This window comes from Macrobrachium rosenbergii, chromosome 3 (genome assembly GCF_040412425.1).
Source record: "Macrobrachium rosenbergii isolate ZJJX-2024 chromosome 3, ASM4041242v1, whole genome shotgun sequence".
Classification (NCBI taxonomy): domain Eukaryota; kingdom Metazoa; phylum Arthropoda; class Malacostraca; order Decapoda; family Palaemonidae; genus Macrobrachium; species Macrobrachium rosenbergii.
In genome coordinates, this window is record NC_089743.1 from 16,140,743 (window position 1) to 16,161,704 (window position 20,962).

The 20,962-nt window shown below is 36.3% G+C and overlaps 1 long non-coding RNA gene across 1 annotated transcript; it reads right to left on the reverse strand.

Annotated features, from left to right (window-relative positions):
• Nucleotides 1–227: 227 nt before the first annotated feature.
• On the reverse strand, nucleotides 228–10,608 carry LOC136828342 (uncharacterized). Its single transcript, XR_010850008.1, has 3 exons — nucleotides 9,231–10,608; nucleotides 3,748–3,966; nucleotides 228–348 (listed from the first exon to the last, which is right to left on the reverse strand). It is a non-coding gene; the product is annotated as an uncharacterized lncRNA (long non-coding RNA).
• Between the last annotated feature and the right edge of the window lie 10,354 nt (nucleotides 10,609–20,962).

Consider the following 20,962-nt stretch of genomic DNA (forward strand, 5'->3'; position numbering starts at 1 on the left):
CTATATTTTACTTGCTTCTTTAAGTATTGCCTACTTAACCTTTAACAACTTTCAGATAATAAATGGAAGTCATAGAAATATTATTGAACATTAGATATTGCAGTTTTGGTTTAAGAATAACGGACAAGAACGCGATCTTACAAGTAACAAAGTTTAATAAGAAATAATAGTAAAATAACAATCAAGTATAAAGACCATGTGAGAATCGACAGTCAGGCATAACGTACCTTTGCATGATTGCGCGAAGAAGAAATTCGTTCAAGTGCATGATCTCTTCTGCTGACATGTTGACAAATCCAGGCATCTTGTCAGCAATGAAGGCCACTGAACAACCACATGCTGCCTCTTCTAAGGAGAGAAGTAAGAGATCTGCTATGATAATTTAATAAATGCATAATATGTCGTGATAGATGTGCGTGTAATCACCATGATATTATATAGTACTTGGATTTGTGGTTTTTGCTATTTCAGTTGAGTCTCTGTTTTTAAAATTTCATTACGTTTTCCTTCTTCTTATGATACGATATACAGATTAAATCCAGACAAAATGTTCATTCATACAAAAGTTTTTCCTCCTCAAGATAATTATATTTTTGCGCGAGGTTCTGCTCAGATATATACACATAAAAGCACACTATTATGTATGTATACTGTATATGCATGTATGTGTGTCTGTGCTTACTGGTGTGCTTAGAATACTTCGAAAACTAGCTTCTGTATACTGCTTACTCAGGTAGAAGAATATACTATCTTCATCATGTGTCCGGAAGAGCAAATTATCAAGCATTCAAGGAAATTCTTTAATTTCAAAGCAGTATGAAAGTACAAACGTTTCTAACGTACCGCAGTTACTTCGTTAAGGAGAATGAATACAAAAGCAAAAAAAGTGGTTATTTCTGCAAAATCGGAATAAAATTTCGGGTAGCCAGTCAGCGACCCAGAATATGGAATAACGAGAATCAAAAGCCAGGTAGAACTGCTGACAGTCAGACAGGAACAAGACACATATCAGTGCTATCCAGTGGGTTGGGGGGTTGTTGGGGGTGGGGTGGCATATAGGGAAGACTACTAAGGCGTCTTGTTGATTCTTGGAGGCATCTGATGGTCTAGCAGATGTTTCAGTGTAGGTCATATAAATAATTTCTCATACTGTAGGTTAACTGAAGGCTTCTTTTTCTAGTATGCGTAATGACCCCAGGATGGAGAGATGTTTGGGTTTAGTTTCATAGTCATTTCAGTCCTTGCTAATACTAGGTCCCTTGACAGACGAAAATCCATATTTTGCCTGGTAGTGCTGCTTTAGTGACACCATCCTGAAGGTGGCACTTCCGTCTCCTTGAAATAAAAGTCCAAGTCGGTTCAGTATGTGATGCTTTGTGAAGCCTACTTTCCTAATTGACAATTATTTGTATATAGTTGGTTATTCTTCTGGAGTCTGAAGATCAGCCGGGCGGTTTCATTATAGACTATCATCATCTCATTGCAGTATATGGGTTACCTTGTCAGTATTATTACTGTTATCTGTCAAAGAATCTTCACTCATCTGGTTGTCTTACCACTGGTTGGTTTTCTTCTTAGTGGTCCAGCAACCATGTTATTAGGGAAGCTGTTGTTTACACGTTGCTGACGGCTCTCTTCTCATTCCCCGCAGGCAGCAGCCCATCTGCTGCAGTGGGGGAGATCACAGCAAATCTGTGCACCGACATTTGACTCCAGGTATTGGATGGGACACCTGTTGGCACCATTGAGGTAGTGCCTTGAGTTGGGGTCTTAATGTATACTTCAGTGTTAATTTCGTTATTACAGAGTTTCAGAAGACATTAAGGACTGGAACTGGCTGTTATCACTCCTCTCTATCAATAGTATGCTTGAGGCATAACAGGGTATTCTTGTCGACAATCTTCACATAAGTTTCATTGACATTTTGGCAATTTATGAAGGAATTTTCCATCGTATCAAAGACTCTTTGATGCACCTCACAAAGAATTTAGCCAAAAGCACACCTAATGGGGACCATTTTCATACCATTTACTTGTGGATACGTTGTGCCCCTTGGGCATCTGAAGTGTGCCTCCTTTGTACAGATGTCAAGAAGAATCTTCATGGTCTTACTTTGGGATGTTGATGAGGATGCATTGTAGTTAAGACTTCTATTGATTGGCTTTGTTTGTGAAGAGGGATTCTACATTGCGGGAAGCTTTTATTGTGTACTGTGTACTTCGCAGGCTATAGCCAAATTTCCATTTGATATAGAAAGGACCTTAAACCTGTTGAAGTCACAAGGCTTCAACATAGAATGTTATGTGCTCAAGCCATGTGACAAGAGAGAGATTTGGAACTGGGGGAAGAGACTCCCCCAGTTTAACTCTAAATACCTCTTTATTCCTTCTCTCTCATCATTACTTCTATCTATTTCACATCTTTTAAGCTCCCTTCCAGTCTGCTGTCCAACTTTTATGACTACTACCCAAGTGCTGATATTAGGTACTTGTAGACGTAAATAGCATGTACCTTTCCACATTCGTCAGAATTTACTATTTTGAGGAATGGGAGAAGGGATCTTGGTTGGAAAGGTATTTGCATTCAAAGCTAATTAAGAGAGTTGCAGGTGATATCAACAACTATCGTCAACGGTTGGTTCATTGCGATTCAGAATGGGCAAACATTTGGCTTAGGACTAGCATCTTTAGCCGGGAAGCTCATTATTACAAATAAAGGGAGGATGATTCTATTTTCCTAACAAAAGGTTTAGCATACACCTGTGTGTCTGTCTGTTTTTGTGTTGTCCTGTATGGGTACAGTATAGAGTGGACCATCGGGAAAGTTGAGTCTCACTGTGCCAATTGTGAAGAATGTTTCCTGAACAGCTAATGATACTCTCTTAATATTGTCAAGTACTTACCATTTTTCTTGATGTATCTATATGAATCCGTCCAAAAATGAACCCCCCTTGTCATGGGTACACTAAGTTCTCCCGGTGTTGTTGATGACCCCTTCGAATTCCCTAACCCTGGTCAAGCCCCAAGTCCTAGTGTGGACTCACTTATTGACTTCCGCAAGACCAGTCAGTTGGATGCCAAATTGATAAAATATGAGTTTATTATATTGTACTTATAACCCAAAATGATGAGGTTATGAAGCGTTGTTTAATAGCATGAAACATTAATTTGAAACTTTCGTTACTTTTTCTAACAGTACTGCTGCGAATCAAGCTTCAGTTCACGTTAAGGGAAAAAGGCAAATGTTGAGCGTAAAGTTAATATTGATTTCCTTAATATCCTGGAAGTAGAATATGATTTTTCCCCCCAAAACTAATGACTCGGTCTCACTTATTTACCACAAGAAATACTCCAGCTTTGATGTGACATGGTGATTTATTTATTTTTTATTATTATTTTGGTATATTATCCATAATCAGATATATATATATATATATATATATATATATATATATATATATATATATATATATATATATATATATATATATATATATATATATATATATATATATATATGTATATGTGTGTGTGTGTTTGTGTGTTTAAGGTGTGTGTAATTGTGTGAGTTTGTGCGTACATGTGTGAATGAGTGAGCTTATGTATGTTTATCTTTGTTTTTATTTTTATCGGGAGCCTGTCCCTGTTAAGAAAAGATCCTAGTCTTGCTTCCTTTATACATGTGCTTAAATTATAGGTATGTATTATTTATAGATACATATAAAACATTCATAAACAAAGTCTTTACCGTTCACGTGTGGGATGACGCACTTTCGTCCACAACCATTACTGCAGCAGAGCTGAAGAGGCGAACAGTCAGAATCGTGAATGCATTCATGTTTACATGTTAACATCCTATTGGGTATGTTTGGGCATGATGCCCTGAGGTAGGGCCAAATTGCCCGATTGGTCGTCTTACCAATACAGCCTTTTCTGCCACTTGTCAGGATTTCCTGCAGACCTGTAACTAGACGAACAAAAGTGTAAGGCTTTAGTATTCCTGCATTACACGTGTTATGTAAATAAAAAGATAAATACCGTCCATATGAAATGTACGGTATACAATATAAAATCATCTGAAAGAATTAAACTTAAAATTTTGATATTGGTATAGTGTGAGATGCTGGATTAAATGTTAGAGGTACTAAAAAATAGAAGCGAAAGAATATTATAAAATGAAAAAATTAGGCTAGATGACATCCAGTCTTTTATCCATTGTTGAGGTATAAGAATCGCCAGAAACCATTTTCTGCAAAGTTTTTGCATTCGAGAGATTTATAGTTTTCCCATTGAAATTTTAGCTAGATAAATTCTTCTTATATGATTATGTTGAGGGTGATAGATCTGAACACAGTTGCAAGGGTTCTTCGTTTATTTCCCCTTCGAAATGAATAATAATATATATATATGTGTGTGTGTGTGTGTGTGTGTGTAAAGGGACATTAATAATTTCCTCTATTTTTTTTAATAGCGGAAATTCTGTCTCTTCAATATGCAGTTGGAAGGGTAAAGATCCAGTCATTTAGAAAAATAAAATTTAAATTTAAAGTTCTTTATACGTATGTTACAAAACCGAAGCGGATTTATATTCGACGGAGAATGAGCATAAAAAGTAGAGGAGTATTAATACAAATTCTGTAATAAATTCGAATGATAGTCAGTGAGAGTACAGGAATATGGATTAGTAAAATGGCAAGCCTGGTAGTAGTTGTTGATGGTCTGGCTGGAACGAAAATTCTCACTTTCTCACTCGTCTGATCATCAGGTAGGGTGGTGATCCCTGGAATGTGTCGGAAGGTCTCCAAAATCTTTCAAAGTCGGTAATAGAACAATTCTTCATGTTGTAAGATAATCTGTTGGGTTACCCCTGTAATACAGTATGCATCGAAAATGGGGAAGAGCACGGGTCTCTTTTTGTAGTCCAGTATTTCCTTTTCTGCTGCAAATTGTTCTCTTGTAAGATGTAGGCTCTGTTTTTCCTGGTAGTGCCCCTTCTTGGGACCATTAAAGGTGCCTGATCAGTCTCCTCGACAGACGAGTCCTAGCCATCCCAATATATGGAACTTAATGAAGTCCATATTCCTCCCTTTGGCAATTAATCATGTATATTAGGTTATTCCTTTGGAGCTTGGCTGTGTGGGGCCACATTACTCTTTAGGAGAATATGCAATGTCCTCTTTTATTGCAGCAGAGTATGTCAGTGCTTATGCGTTTCATACTGCTGGCAGGATGGGCGTTAGTGGATATAATACCTTTTATAATGCACTCTTCCTCTTTGTAGGCTGTTAACATTTTATTTTTGTAATAAAAGGTTCCTTTCCCTTCATCGTTGTTGTTCGATTCCCCATTTACATGGTAGTTATACCAGCGTTATACTGTTGTCCACAAGTTATTGGGTGGCCTACTCAAGTTATGTAACAATAGCAGCCCAACTACTGCAGCTGGAGAGGGCATGTTGGATGTATTCACCACTGGAAGATTCCAGGTAGTGGTTTGGGCACTTGCTGATGTTTCTGAGAGAATTTTCTGAATTGGTAGCTATAACGTAGAGCTAGGTTTTGATGATATCCTCTTGGGTTGTTAAGTAGAACTTCAAGGAAGGATACCTTGTAGACTACTCTCTGATGGGAAGCTTAGACCCAGCTATACTTCAGTCATCCTTGAGATGGAGTGTGTTGTCAGTGATCTTTGGAAAGGTATCATTGGCATAGATTTTGGGGATATCCAATTCTTCAGCACATCATGTGAAGAAGTTTGCAAAACACATATCTAAGGGAGTGGCAGATCCCATTGCAGTACCACTGATCTGCTGGTACATCGTTTCCAAGAAGGTTCTGCAGTGACTCCTTTGGGATGCTAATAGTTAATGGGTTCAGAGTAGGTATTCTAAGGTTCTTTCGACAGGAACAGTCATAAAAAGGTATTTGATGTTTGAGGGAAGCTATGATGACAATGGAGCTTTAACTACAGGCAGGTTTGAAGAATTCTGCTGAATATGCGATACTGTAGCAAGGGTGGATGAACAATGTCAGTTCCCTAACATCTAATCTTGCAAGTTTCTTTGCGAGGTTAGGTGGGAATGGCGATCTGGTGTATTATAGGGTGGAGAGGTTTCCTCACCTTACGGGTTTTCAGATTCCCATATAAAGATCCCTGGTCCAGGTCCCCTACTATCTTTTGGGAGTTTGATTCCATCCTGTGGGTGTTGACTACCTCAGTTACTTTACTGGCTTGCTGCTTTATGTCATCTACAGGATGCCTTGTGACCTTTGTAAATTTTGTCATGTAGAATGGTGTCTATCTTGGTTAAGTATCTTCTCCTGTAGAAGAACATGAATGGAGTTCGTTTTTACTAGATGGCCAATGCTGCTTGGTTGGAGTGGAGTCCCTTGGCAGCATCAGCACGCTTCCGTAGAACTCAGCAAAGATGGTGGCTTTCATTTTCACTGATTTTATGGAGAGAATTTGAAATGAAATGAAGGTAAGAGCAAGGCTACTAGTTTAAATAAAAACCAGAAAGATAAAGCAGTTTATGTTAATATGTATAAGGAATTAATATAAGTGGTTGATATATATAAGTTTTTATGTGTGTGATAGATAGTAGGGTGACAGATGAATCTCAGAGTAGGTGAAGCAAGGGAAGTAACCGGGTGTATGTAAAAGATTTGGAAAAGAAGTCTTTACAGAAGCCATGTATAGAATAATTGAAGGGGAAGTATTGAATTCAAATTTGCAAAGGAAGGAGGGGACCGGTGTGGGGACTGAACAAGTGAGGAAGGTTGAGATATGATGAGGTTGTCAAAAAGTTAGTGTAGATTAGATGGGTAATAGTTTTTGAAGTGGTTTAGTCATGTGATAAGAAGGAACAATGATAGTTTGGTGAAAAATGGTGTGTATAATTCGGAATTGTTTGAAAGAAAGAGTAGAGGAAGACTTAAAAAATAAAGTGGAAAAGCATTTAGGATTGAAGGGCCTCAGCATCCAGAGAGCGAGAGAGTGCTTTCGGGGTATACATGTATTACAGTGTGTATAGGATTTGGTATACTGCCAATAACTGTTTTTTGTATATATAAAGTAAGCAGTTAATTTTGTGAAATCTACCCTGGAGGCTCATCCTTGACTCAGTAGTTACAGGATGAATGTTACAATGACTATTGTCTAGCTTCTTCACTGGAGTCACCCTCACCATGGTAAATGGCATATATATATATATATATATATATATATATATATATATATATATATATATATATATATATATTATATTTTATAAATATTCTGCTGTTCGCCCTCTCTGCATTATTTTAGTAAGAATATCATTCTGACAAAGACAGGAAGGCATCTCTGTTGAAGCTAAGAGAATGCAGGCAAGGGAAGGTAGCATTGTGTTTTCAGAAAAAAGTAACATCTTCAGTAGGGGAGACGTTAGCATTAGAGTTCTAACCAACAGGGAGGGTTTTCACCAAGCAACCTCTAGCGAGGGTGGTCTTAAGCTTCCTTTTTCCTTGTCCTATGCATTCGGCAATGTCTCTGTCAATTTTTCAGAATGCTGGGGGCTATAGACGATTATCGGACAAACAGCCAGCCCTGCCTTGCCCTGCCCTGATCTGACCTCACGCCAGCAGAGAGAGATGGACTTTTTGACTAAGAGCACACGCCATGCTCAGGCTAACTTTGTGTTTTGTTCTCCTCCTGTCTTTGTTTTACTAATGAATCGACAATACACGTGTTTTTTTCAAGAATCCTGATCGTCCCTTGCATTGTGCAAGCAACCCACATAAACGGTAAGTCTGAAATTGACAAGTATCTGCTGATTGCTAGTATCTCTTCCACTGTACTTAATTTTTTTTCCATTCCCCCCTTTAGCACACCATTTATGAGAGAATCTGGTATAACCATGTTTCTTTTGTGAAGTCTAGTATATGAAAAATGATCATTGCCTAGTGAAAATTGCATAAGCTATTCCCGTGCATTAAGTAGGAATTAGGGAAGGTCAGGTTTAAGTGAATATTCAGGTGATCCTTGGATCCTGATCACCATTGTTTGGAAGAGAAATAGCCTTTACCAATACTAAGCTGCGTACGATATCCACTAGTGTACAGACATCATTGCGTTATATTTTGGAGTTGAAGCAGGAAAATTAACTGTGTCCAACATTGACTAATGGTTCATGTAATTTCCTTCGCTATCACAGCACATCGTTTCTTTGTTGGGACTAGGTGGGAAATAAAGGGGTTTGAGGTAATTCCTTTGTTACAGCAATAATCCAATTATTAATACATAGTTCCAACTGGCGACCTAATCCAGTTAAGTAATTGTCTGTCCTATGAGGGTAACTTTTCACTTCAATTGACAGTTTATGTGTGTCTTCGGTGAAGCAGGTATCCATAACTTACAGTAATTAATTAAAAAACTCATCAGCCAAAGCCCACATGTAACAATATATATGAATAATATATATACTATATATATATGTGTGTGTGTGTATGTAGTGAATTCACCGTTATACTTTTTAAATAAGGCCTAAAAGGGAAAAAGTTACATGCAGGAAAATGTCCTTAATTTTTTACCCGAAATAATGTTTAAGGCCTGAAAGAGGAAATAATAGAGTTCACAAAACTATTGTATAACCCATGAGTATTTTAAAAAGTCTTCATTGTTTTGGTGTTATTGAATAGGACTGTGTCCTACAGGATTGTATATCCCCAGTGGGTTACTAATGCTTCTATTTAAGCTGTACATTGAGAATTGAGCATCGGGTCATGGTAATAGATGAATAAATTACAATAAAAGTGGATGATAATTTGTTTTGATGTTATTGTTTGTTGATATTGATCAATACTTTGTTACGGGAATAAATCTCCTTACATACTTACTACTTACGCACACATACACACGTGTCCGTGTGTGTATATACGTACATGAATACATACATATATACATATAAACAGTCGGACGTAATTGGAGACTTATTCCAGTAACAAAGTATTAATAATTATCAGAAGACAATAACATGCATAGACACATGTATCATACTTATATATATATATATATATATATATATATATATATATATATATATATATATATATATATATATATATATTATACAAAAGCACATTGAACAATATATATATATATATATATATATACATATATATATTATATATATAACATGTTATACAAAAGCACACTGAACACTCCCCCCTAAGTATTCGAATTTGATCTTACCCCAGGTTCCTTGACGTGTTGAATGTCCTCCCTTTGCGACAACTTGGATGTCTTCACATGTCAGTGGTCGTTTTCCTGTGACGAAATTAAAGATTATAAGACTAATGCAATTATTAAAAGTAAATGAAAATATCGGGTGATGGAAGCCTCAACTCAAGAGTTTCATCAGTTTCGCTGATGGTCAGCAAGGTTTCCTTTCGTTATGATAATTCTCTCTCTCTCTCTCTCTCTCTCTCTCTCTCTCTCTCTCTCTCTCTCTCTCTCTCTCTCGTTTAGCGGTTGTGATAGCAATGCAGTGCTACAATGTGTATAAAGAGTTCCAGTCCACCCTCCCAAGTGCAAAATGGTCAAAAATATAAAGTAAGCATGGTGTAAAAAGTGATAGAGGAGACGGACAGTAGTATTTATTGCCGTAAGAGCATGTAATTGTAAAATGATGGTATGCGCTTAGCCTTATTTTGCTCCTCTGCTTCGCTAGACTTGCCGCAGTTTGCTGCTCGAGAACTAAATCATGTAATAATATTTGACGTTACCTTGAGAATACGTTCCGACGTTTTCTTCGCCCTCCTCTTCTCACCTTCCCAAGCTTACTTCCTGCACTCTTGAATTAAGTTGAGTTAGAAAAACACGTCACGCAGCCTCCACACGATCGATACCTGATGTGTTCAGCTGAGATTATCTGTCAGGGCTGTCTGGGTGGCGCTAGGTCATATCAGGCGAAATTAGCTACACGGTAGGATGTAACTGAAATTATATCTTTGAAGTTAAAACTGCCCTTATTTTCATACTCGTCACGTAATCAGTAAGGTTGGTCATCAGCTGTTTAAGAGCAATTATAATATATGTATAATGTTAATATGCAAAGACTATGGCTGTGTTGTTTAAAAACATCTGCCATTCCACACACAATTTACAACTAATTTACTTATCTCACAATTAACACCTACATCTGACTTCCCGCATTACTTCTGATGTCAATATATAAACAGGAGTATCCCTTTCCTCAGACCCACATGTACACGAACCATTTACTTTTCCTGTCTTCATAGTATAATACGTGCATTGGGCTTATCTTAAAAATTTTAATAACTCTCGGCCAATTGCCTTCTACTCCATACATCCTCAGCATCCTCCATATTGCCTCTATATATAATTTGTCATAGCCATTATTTCTGGTCAGTATATGCCACTTGCAACTTTTCCCTTTGTTCTCAAACTTCTCACACACCCTTTCACAAGAAACACTTGATACGGACATCATTTTCATTGTTTAAACGAACACTGCTCTACCCTTTCTGTAATCTGTCCAGCTTTTTCTGTCAAAATCCCACCGTTTAATTTCCTCCTTAGAGTAAGTCACATCCAACACCACCGGTAAGCAAGGAGGGAGGCGAATCCTCTTGCCCATTAATATGGTATCTTTACTTCATCCAGTCTTTTATATAAATACAGTATATATTTATATGTATAATATATATACACACATACACATATGTGTGTGTATATGTGTGTGTGTGACTTAAGGGAGCTGGGTTTAGACAACTTAAACATGTAACAAAGGAATCCCTAGCCTATTTAAGAAAAATGCACCATATTTCAGATATGATGTTATACTCTCTCTTTCGTCTGGCAAACTAATGGACACAGTTGACAGTATACAAATCTTTGTAAATGAAAAGAAAAAGAGAAATGAAGAATCATTTAGAGAGACTAAGAAGGGTAAATAGGAAGTGCAAGTGGTTCTAAGGGAAGGGGGGGTCATTGAAAAAGCAAGTTCCTATCCGAGGCTTCGTACTAACGTTGGTCTCAGGTGACCTATTCGAACGTCTTCCGAGTTGGTCGCCGGAGGACTATGTCCTTTGATACTTTTTTTTTTTGTATGTACTTTAGGGAGACATTTTAAATTAAATTAAATTTACCTCCATCCATAGTTCAACGGCACTTCAGCAGGTGCCGTTGCTCCCGAGACCTAATGTTGTGTGTTAGTAATGGTGGGATCCAGCGTGTCACTACTCGAAATCATAATCAAGTTTCATCTTCACTGCATAAAAACCCTCCAAACGTTAAGAGGTTATTGATTAGACGGAAGTTGAAAGATTGAGAGACATTGTTCTTAATGAATAATTATATATAAAAAATAAAGAAAGGCTTCATAAAGTATAATAACTTTTATCTACATCAGCAATTTTATTTGCTTACCCTATAAAAAGTATTGTAAAGTATTCTCTTCAAAAATTGAGAAATGAATCAACAAAGGTAACACCTGATCTAAAAATAACATTTTACAGAATTATGAACTATGTCGCAGTTGGAACAGTAATATTGTTTGGCTTCAGGTGTTATACTTCCGGTTCCCATCAAATCAGTTGGATGAGGTTGCTAACCCCACGCCTTACTTCACCATAGTTGGAACTCTCTACGAGCATAATGTGCTACGTAGATCAAAAGAAGCGCAGCAAGATTAAAGAGAATGGGTCTGGGCACTTCTGCCGGCGTGCTAATTGAACTTTTTAACTCTCTCTCATGAGGCGAAAGTTCCAGCCGCTGTGATACGTAGACGCACACACACACATATATAATATATATGTGTGTATATATATATATATATATATATATATATATATATATATATATATATATATATATCTTTATATATATATATATATATATATATATATATATATATATATATATATATATATATATATATATATATATTATATATATATCTTTATATATATTTTCAGTAGTGTTGACGTTTAGCAAGCCGCATAAGGAGTATGAAGAAGGTAAAGAAAAGGTGGTGATACATAATTTCATACTTCATTTTGTGCCAACGTTTCAAAGCATATATATATATATATATATATATATATATATATATATATATATATATATATATATATATATATATATATATATATATACATATATGAGAGAGAGAGAGAGAGAGAGAGAGAGAGAGAGAGAGAGAGAGAGAGAGAGAGAGAGAGAGAGAGAGAGAGAGAGAGAGATAGAAGTGGCTACCTCTTTTAGGTTACTTGTTCTCTTTAGTGTGGGTAAGGTCTCGCTTTCCGAAGTCTATTCTAATCATTATTTCTTTTGGTCTACGTTCGCTTCGTTTTGGGGTAAGATTAGTGAAGACTGTTGATGGGTCTTCCTCTAGATCTATAGAGCCCAGATCTCACATTTGTCCTCAGGCTGGGAAGCCATTCTGGAGAACATCGAAACGTTAGGGAATTGGATTGTATAAGAGAGGAAAATGTATACAAACAACTTAAAGAGCTTGGCAAGTTGAAATATCTTATGAAAGCAGAACATCTAATCAGAGACAAGATGATATCAGTTTACTCAATAAATCAACCTCTCTTTCTTACATAAGGGAGCACGAATCAAGAAATTTTTTTCAGGCTATCAGAGAAACTGTTCCTTTGGACAGAGTCCACGAACATAATTCTTCTACCATTGTTTGTACCAGGGAGAAAACACGAAACGTTATCGCAAACTAACTTAGCAGGAAAGGCAAGTCTGTCAGAATGGTCTCTTCATCTGCAAGTGTGTCAGAAGTTGAAGAACCTTTGCCAGGCTCCGAACACTGACCTGTTCGGGACTGCCCAACATGCAAACTCACAGTTTACTGTGCTTTCTGGCATGGATAGTCAATGCTTTTCTTTTAGAGTGGTCGAATCTAGGCCCTAATGCTTTTCTGTCATTTGCACTCTTAAGGAAAGTTTTCTACAAGTTGTGAGTACCTGAAAACTCAAACTGTAGTTAACTCATGGTGGCCCCAGAGGGAATGGTTTCCTAAGCTACCTCTCTTGGCAGTAGTTCTTCACCTTTTGCTGACCAGGGAAGATCTTAGACAGTCCCATTGGAGAAAATTCCATCGAACCTCCACATGCTTTATTTGACCACATAGAAATTGTCGTCTGTCTCTTGTGAGCTAGAGGCATTTCAGTAACGGCTAGGGAACCAATGCTTAAGTCTAGAAGGCCATCTACTGTTATCAACAGCAGTGGTCGGTTTATTGATGCTAGTGCTTAGCCTGAGGGATATCCAGCACCTGTACCGCAGTGTGTAACCTGTCAAGTTCTTCCTGTGTCTTTGGAGTACATTACATTATGGTGCTCTGGGACATGTTGCTCGAATATCATTTAAGCTGGAAGTCCCGAAATCTTCCTGTTTTGACATTACCTCAGTTTGTGCCTTCAGATAAAGCTTCCCTTAGAAATTAACTTTCAAAACACTTTTTATTTTAGTTCTTGCTACAGGAAAATAAATCAGTGAGCTTGAAGCCCTCTCTTGTAAGGCTCTGTTCAAGGGGAAATGTTTTATTTTTTCTCCCATTGTTTAGAACTAAAATCATTGTCAAAGCAAAACCCTTTCCATATTTGTGATGGTGCCTAATTTAATCACTTAGATAGGCAGTGAAGAGGAAGCTCCTCTATGTCCAGTTATTGCTCTAAGGATTTATCTAGAAAGACTTAATTCTTCAAGAAGAGGAGTTAAGGATTTATTCTATGGTGTTAGGAATCCAAACAGTCCTAGGTTCAAGATTGCTTTGCCTTTTGCTCTGTTGCTTAATGAAGTCAGTACATTTTTAGTCAAATCTTGATCGGTGCCACTGTTTGAAAGTAAACCTCACAGCATCAGTGCTGTAAATATGTCTTGCTTTGTTTGTAAGACGCCTTTACACCTTCCTGTGGTTCCACTATCTGGTGACAGTACTTAGCAGGAAGGATCACACGACAGACAAGGATGTTTACAAGCTTTTTCTCTTTTAAAAAGCTTTTACTTTGCTTGGCTGAATGATGTTTCTCTGGTTGCACTAACCTTCCATCCTCATTTAATGTGTTAGACAGTCAACTTTAACAGTAGGTTAGAATCACACTCACCTACTGTCAAAGTGGAAACCCACCTAGGCACCCCACATCTTACTTGGTGGTCATGAAGAATTCTGACAAGAACGTAAACATTCCACCGCCACCTGGTGGGAAACAGGTGATTACAGACATTCCCTCCGGGTCAGCCAGGCGGCATTCTTATGTTTAATTCCAATGCCAATTGCACCTGACGGCGTGAAGATGTAACGTTAACAGCAGGTAAGTATCCAAATAGTAAATTTTGTCAGAAAAACTTTCGTATTTTACCTAATTTAAGGTATTGTAATGAGTCATTCTTTTGTACTGATTTTAATTTTGTAATTTCTTTTTCAGCTCATGCAGTGAAGCTATGCTTTGAAACGTTGGTAAAGAATAAAATATGAAACTATGAATCACATCTTTTCTCATCTTGTAATATATGTACAGTATATGTGTATGTATAGATTACATACATACATGCATACATATACTTATATGTATACATGTATGTATATATATATATGTGTATTATAGAGTTATTTACATATATTTATATATTAAGAGGTCTTTGCAATGCAATTAAATGTCAACTTACAATTGATTTAGGACATGGTTAATATCTGTAATAATAATCTGGAAAAAAGTATTGGGCATGTAACAAAGAAACTTGGATATGGGATGTTAATAATGGATACAACAGAGAAGGCAAAAAAAAAAATAGGTACATGTAGACAAATTTCCGGGGGGAAATGAAGAATAAAAATTAGAACATGCTAAGTACTCAAGGCTAGGTACTCGAGCCTAGATAGTGAAGTTAAACTAATGCCAAGAAGAGATAAGAGTAAATATTTGGACAAACAAGCTGATAGTGTTGACAAAGTAGCATTTGTCTGTGCGTGTGTTTGTATGTGGCCCACAGAATTATTAATGGAATATCCACAGAAAAATAAAGAAATAGGAAACATACCTGTAAATAGGAGGGATGAGTCAATAGAAACAAGAAAAGACAATATGGTGTGAAATGCTTTTGTGAGGTCAAGAATAAAAGCGATGATGGGGATAATATGAATGATAAACTGGAAGCTGACGAATGAATCAACAATTTTTGAAGTGGATTCAATAATAAGGAATTTAGGTGATGGGAAACACAAGTTTATGATTGAATTACTAAAGGAATGATTTTAGCTAAAACTGAAATGAAACTTCATTAACTAAGTAGGTTGTTTTGCAGATTATGAAAAAAACCTGAAAATTAGGGCCTGGCAGTCATAGCTAGGTACCAAAGAAGGTGACCTGACTAAATGTGTAATTTTAGAGGCATTGCTCTGCGGTAATACCAATGAAATTATTCAGTATACTTATTCTCAATATGCTGGAGAAATTCATAAAAGGCTAAGAGATGAACAACCTGGTTTTCGAAAAGGCAGGAGTTTCACAGATCATTGTACAGCAATTTGTGGAATTTAAAAATCCCCTTTCCGATGGCTTTTTTTGACTGAAAGGTAAATAAAATTGTCCACAGACCAATATTAAATTTATCAAGTTAAAGGAAATTATCCTTGAAACATATGCACAGTTAATGTTGATGGAGTGTTGTTATGGGAATTTTCATTAAATAAATGAGTGATGTAAGGGAATGTTATTTCACCTTTGTTGTTTGCCCTTTTCATAGAATTTTCGATAAAAATGTGATTGGAGATGGAAGAGCTGTGATAGAAACTTGACATTTAAAATGTGCAGATGATGCTGGCACTGGAGCAGGTGTGGGAGCAGAGAAGGGCATTGCACCTGTACCTTATGTCACTGTCCTGTAGCTGGTTTGAGGGATTCATGCTCATCAGGTGTTCGATGAGAGAAAGCTAGGAAAATTCACCTAGGATACCCAGCTCAGGCCCACAAGTTCAACAACGACTCCTTTGGTTGTCTTGATCACTGCCTAGCCCCTCACAGGGAAGGGAGGGTGGGTATACCTGTATATATATATATATATATATATATATATATATATATATATATATATATATATATATATATATATATATATAGGTATACATTTATATATATAGATAGATAGATAGATAGATATGTGACAGATATGAAGACAGTTTACATTTTTTCTAATTGTATTTAAGAAAAATATGAATTATCATCTCTTCGTATGACCTAAACCCCTTCTTCCCTTGGAGTTGACTGTTCAAATCTTCCTCCTCCAGGCTTACACTTGAGCCACCCTAATTGTGTTGTGCCATCCCCTGTGGGGTAGGGTAGGGAGTGGACATTTGGGAGTTGGCTGTTACTGGTGCCATTGGTAGAAGAATAAACTCCATGTAAGGCTGATGATATCTTTTTAAGATTATTAGGTTTGTTTATTTTTTCTTACTTGATCTTTACAAGTAGTATAATAAGGTATCGAGTACCCTTGGACGCTTTGTTGATACCCTTTTGGCACAGATGACGATCTCTACACCTCCTCTGACAACCTCTGTTTGGACATGGCTTGGAAACTTTCTAGTGTAAATACACTGGAACCCTATGCTCCAGTACAGAGCAAGGGGAATTAACCAGAAATGTACGTGAAATAGGACCAGGGATATTTGAAACCTCTTATATTATGTATTTGACCTTTAATCTCAAAGATTCTAATTGTGACATTTTTAATGTGTACAGAGACATTGTGATGTTTTGTGGCCGAGAGCTTAAGAATATCATCTGAAGGCTGGAGAAAACTGACAGTAGAATCGGCCTCAGCAAAAGAAAGAGAAAAAGAGGAGTTAAAAGTAGGCTGCTCAGTACATGCTTTTTGGAATCACTCGAAAGGAATGATATTTGCTCCATAACAGATGATGTATTCAGAAGAGAAACTTATAGAAGAATGAAAAGATCAAGGTGTGATTAGAACTGAAAGAATGAAGAAGATCAGTGGAGCCTTAGTTCCACTCGCAAATTTAATAATTGCATTTAATTCTACCTGCTTACCTAATGTAATGAAAACAGCTTGGTTACATGTTATGGTTAAGCAATATACCCCAAGCCCTAGGAGATGTTTTTATTGTCAAGAATATGGTCATATCTTAGGATCGTGTAGGCTGAATATACAAGCCTGCCAAATGTGTCAACTGTAGTGAACCAGAGATGGTGTACGTTATACAAAAGCAAAATGTATACATTGTGGCGATAATCATCCACCCTCTTCACAAAATGGTGATGTGCACATAAGGGAAAAAGAAATACAGATATTAAGGGTAACTGAACGCATCACACTTAAAGAGGCAAAACAGAATGTATTAAGCCAGTATGTTAAAGCCAGGAAATTTCTGCATGGGAATTAAAAAGGCACGGAAGATTCGTGGGCAATTTTCTTATCTTCATTAGATTCGAAAACACCTCTGACATTAGTTTTGAGGAGAGTTAGAAGAGTGATGACAGACCCCATTCAGCTCAGAGAAGGTTAATGGAACAGGTAGACGTTGATTTTAATACCCAAGAATGAACAATACACTTTACGTCTTATTATGAGGGAATTTGAATAAATTTTAAATAAGTGTAGTGAATCAGCTCTTGGACTAGATGCTACAACATACTCAATGATTAAGCATATACCAGAAAATACCAAATTCTTCATATTAGCTATATAAGAAGAATTTTTTAAAAACATATCTTCCCTAAGCTATTGGAGGTGTTAAAATTACTGCCATTTTTAAAACCAGGGAAAGACCCTTTCAAGACAGAGAATTATCGTCCAATTGCACTGACATCATGTCTGTGTAAGATCATGGAGAAAAAGATGAATACACGTTTGAGTGATGCTTGGAACGTGGTAAATATCTGTCGCATGCTCATTGAGTTTTTACAAGTATGCACTCCACTACTGATATGTTGGTTCGAATGGAATCGTCAGTTTATGAAGTAGTTGAACGTCACCTTCAGCTCTGCATTGATAATATAGTAAAGTGGACCGAGATGAATGGTTTTAGATTTTCATTTAGTAAAATGGTAAACATGCACTTTTGCTATACAAGAGGAGTCCGTTCTGATACAGACCTATTCATACACAGGAAGAGAATTCCATGTGTTCCTGAAACAAGGTTTCTTGGGTTGGTTTTCAGTAGCAAGCTGACTTGGATTCCACATCTGAAATATATAAAGACAAAATGCCTGAAAGCAATGAATGTCCGGGAAGTTATGCCCCACACTCACTGGGATACTGACCGAACTCAGATATTTAGACCATACAAAGCTTTAGTCTTTTCAAAATTGACTTATGAATGTGAAGCCTACATCTCAGCAAAGCAATAATAGCATCAAAATGCTTAATTCAATTAATTAAGTGCAGGAGTAAGATTGGCTATAGGAGCATTTAAGTCATCTCTCATCTCCAGGCATTACTGTGGTGACTGTCCCCTTTATCCAGAAATTACTGTGGTGGCTGTTCCTTTTATCCAGGTATTACTGTTCTGTCCGTCCCTGTTATCCAGGTATTACTGTACTGTCTGTCCTATTTATCCAAGTGTTACTGTTCTGTCTATTCCTTTTATCCAGAAATTACTGTGGTGACTGGCCCTTTTATCCAGATATTACTGTGCTGTCTGTCCATTTTATCCAGGTATTACTGTGGTTACTGACCCTTTTATCCAGATATTAATGTGCTGTCTGTCCCTTGTTATCCAGGTATTACTGTGGTGACTGAAAAGCATATTCATTGATATATTTTTGTGGTCTCGAGTACATAAAATGAGGTATGATAAACCTGTAGAGTTTTTTACCACACAAGTTAAAGGGAAAGGGGGTGGGGGAAGGGAAGGGGCGGCGCTACGGGTTTGAAACCTACCCTGTTATCTGAGTTGGGTCAAATGATGGCCACATGCCAAATTTCGTCTAGATCGGTCAAGCAGTTCGGATTTCTATAGCGCACAAACATGCAAAAACAAACATATCAAGATATATTATATATATATATATATATATATATATATATATATATATATATATATATATATATATATATATATATATATATATATATATATATATATATATATATATATATATATATATACTATATTTAGATATTTCTTAAATATGAAAAAATGAAAATCCTCTTAAACTGTTGTTATTTTAGCTTCCTATTTAATATCATTACTGTGTCAGTAACCTAGAGGTTGTGATGCCAGTTTTAATAACCATAAATCAATCTATCAATCTTCCATGTCCTCAGAATTCTATTCTGGGTATGTGCATGTTCTATGCCTAACGATTTTGTCTCCTCCGAAGGTGTAATTCCACAAAATTCCCAGCCTACCTTTACTTCTACTTTCTACGGTCAAATCATGTGCTTTCGTAACGAGAACAACCTCGTCCCTACGAACTACGTGACCATACCAAGCCATACCTCTTTCCCCGGCTATATGTCATTTTACAGACACGCACCCAATTCCCCATTTGTCAACTTTCAATTCTTTCGACAGTGGCACTCCCAGGCTACATATCAACATTCTTATATCTGTCTTGGACTGGTCTCATTTTTGCTTTGTAAACTTTATTCCTAAATCTCAAAGGAATCTTTCAGTCAAGAATCACCCTTGAAACTTGTTTCCACTCAGCCCGAGATGGTCAATTCTCTGCTGCACCTCCAGCTCACATCCACCCTCTTCATTTATGAAAAGACCCAAGTACTTGAATAATATATACAGTATACATATATATATATATATATATATATATATATATATATATATATATATATATATATATATATATATATATATATATATATATATATATATATATATATATATATATATATGAATATAAGAAGTTTATAAAACACTATTTAAACGTTTAAATAGTGTTTTATGGGCCTTCTTATATTCATATTACACTGTGGTATTACAGGAAAAGACATTCGTATATATATATATATATATATATATATATATATATATATATATATATATATATATATATATATATATATATATAAATGAGATAATTGAACTTCATCTCACAGGCAAGAATTGCGAACACATAGCTTTACCAACCTTTCTAAGGGAGAAAAACGGTATCCGAAAGGGTGGAAACATTTTTTTCTCCTGTAGCGGGGTGATGTTGAGGGATTGCAACTTGGAAGATCAGTTCAAACCCTGCTTGAGAGGAGAAGTTCGATCCTCTCACTTAGTTGTCAGTTATATCAGTCACATGCAACACGCCAGCTAAGAGCAGACAAGACTGTTTATGTAACGACACTATCGAGTGACAGAAGTCAAGAAGTCATAAAGAATTTATGAGTTGAAAAAAAAAAAGCCTCCGAAACCCGATTAATATATATGTCTCAGGTTTGGTTAAAAGGCATGATAACATCAGATAAACGAAGACAAAGATAAGGGTCTTTAAATGTACGTTTAAAGCTAAAAAAGTTGGAAAAAATAATTACATAAACATATGTATTTTAGTTAAATCGTTTATAAGTGAACTTTGGGTTTTCATAGTTTCCTAATGTTTTCTTGTTTTTCATTCATTAGCTCTAGAGATTTATGCAGTCACGTCCCTGACCTGAAAATGCTAGTAAATCAGGAAGATATAAAGATTAACAGCTTCAAAACCTACCGTATCTATGATGCATAATGTTCATATTTGATGTATTTGTTTCCATTACATATGCAAATTGTGTATAATTGTCTGGTATACATTTATGACCGCATTATTTGCACAGTGTATGCAAATAATGCGACTTGTAACTGATTGAGAGAAACTTTTTATTATTTTCTATATTGCCATCGAGAAACATCGACTCATAAACACTTTGTGACTTAATTTTTTGGGAATTTGACTTTGCCAATCACATTCTACTACGTCTGCCAACAAGTAACGTAC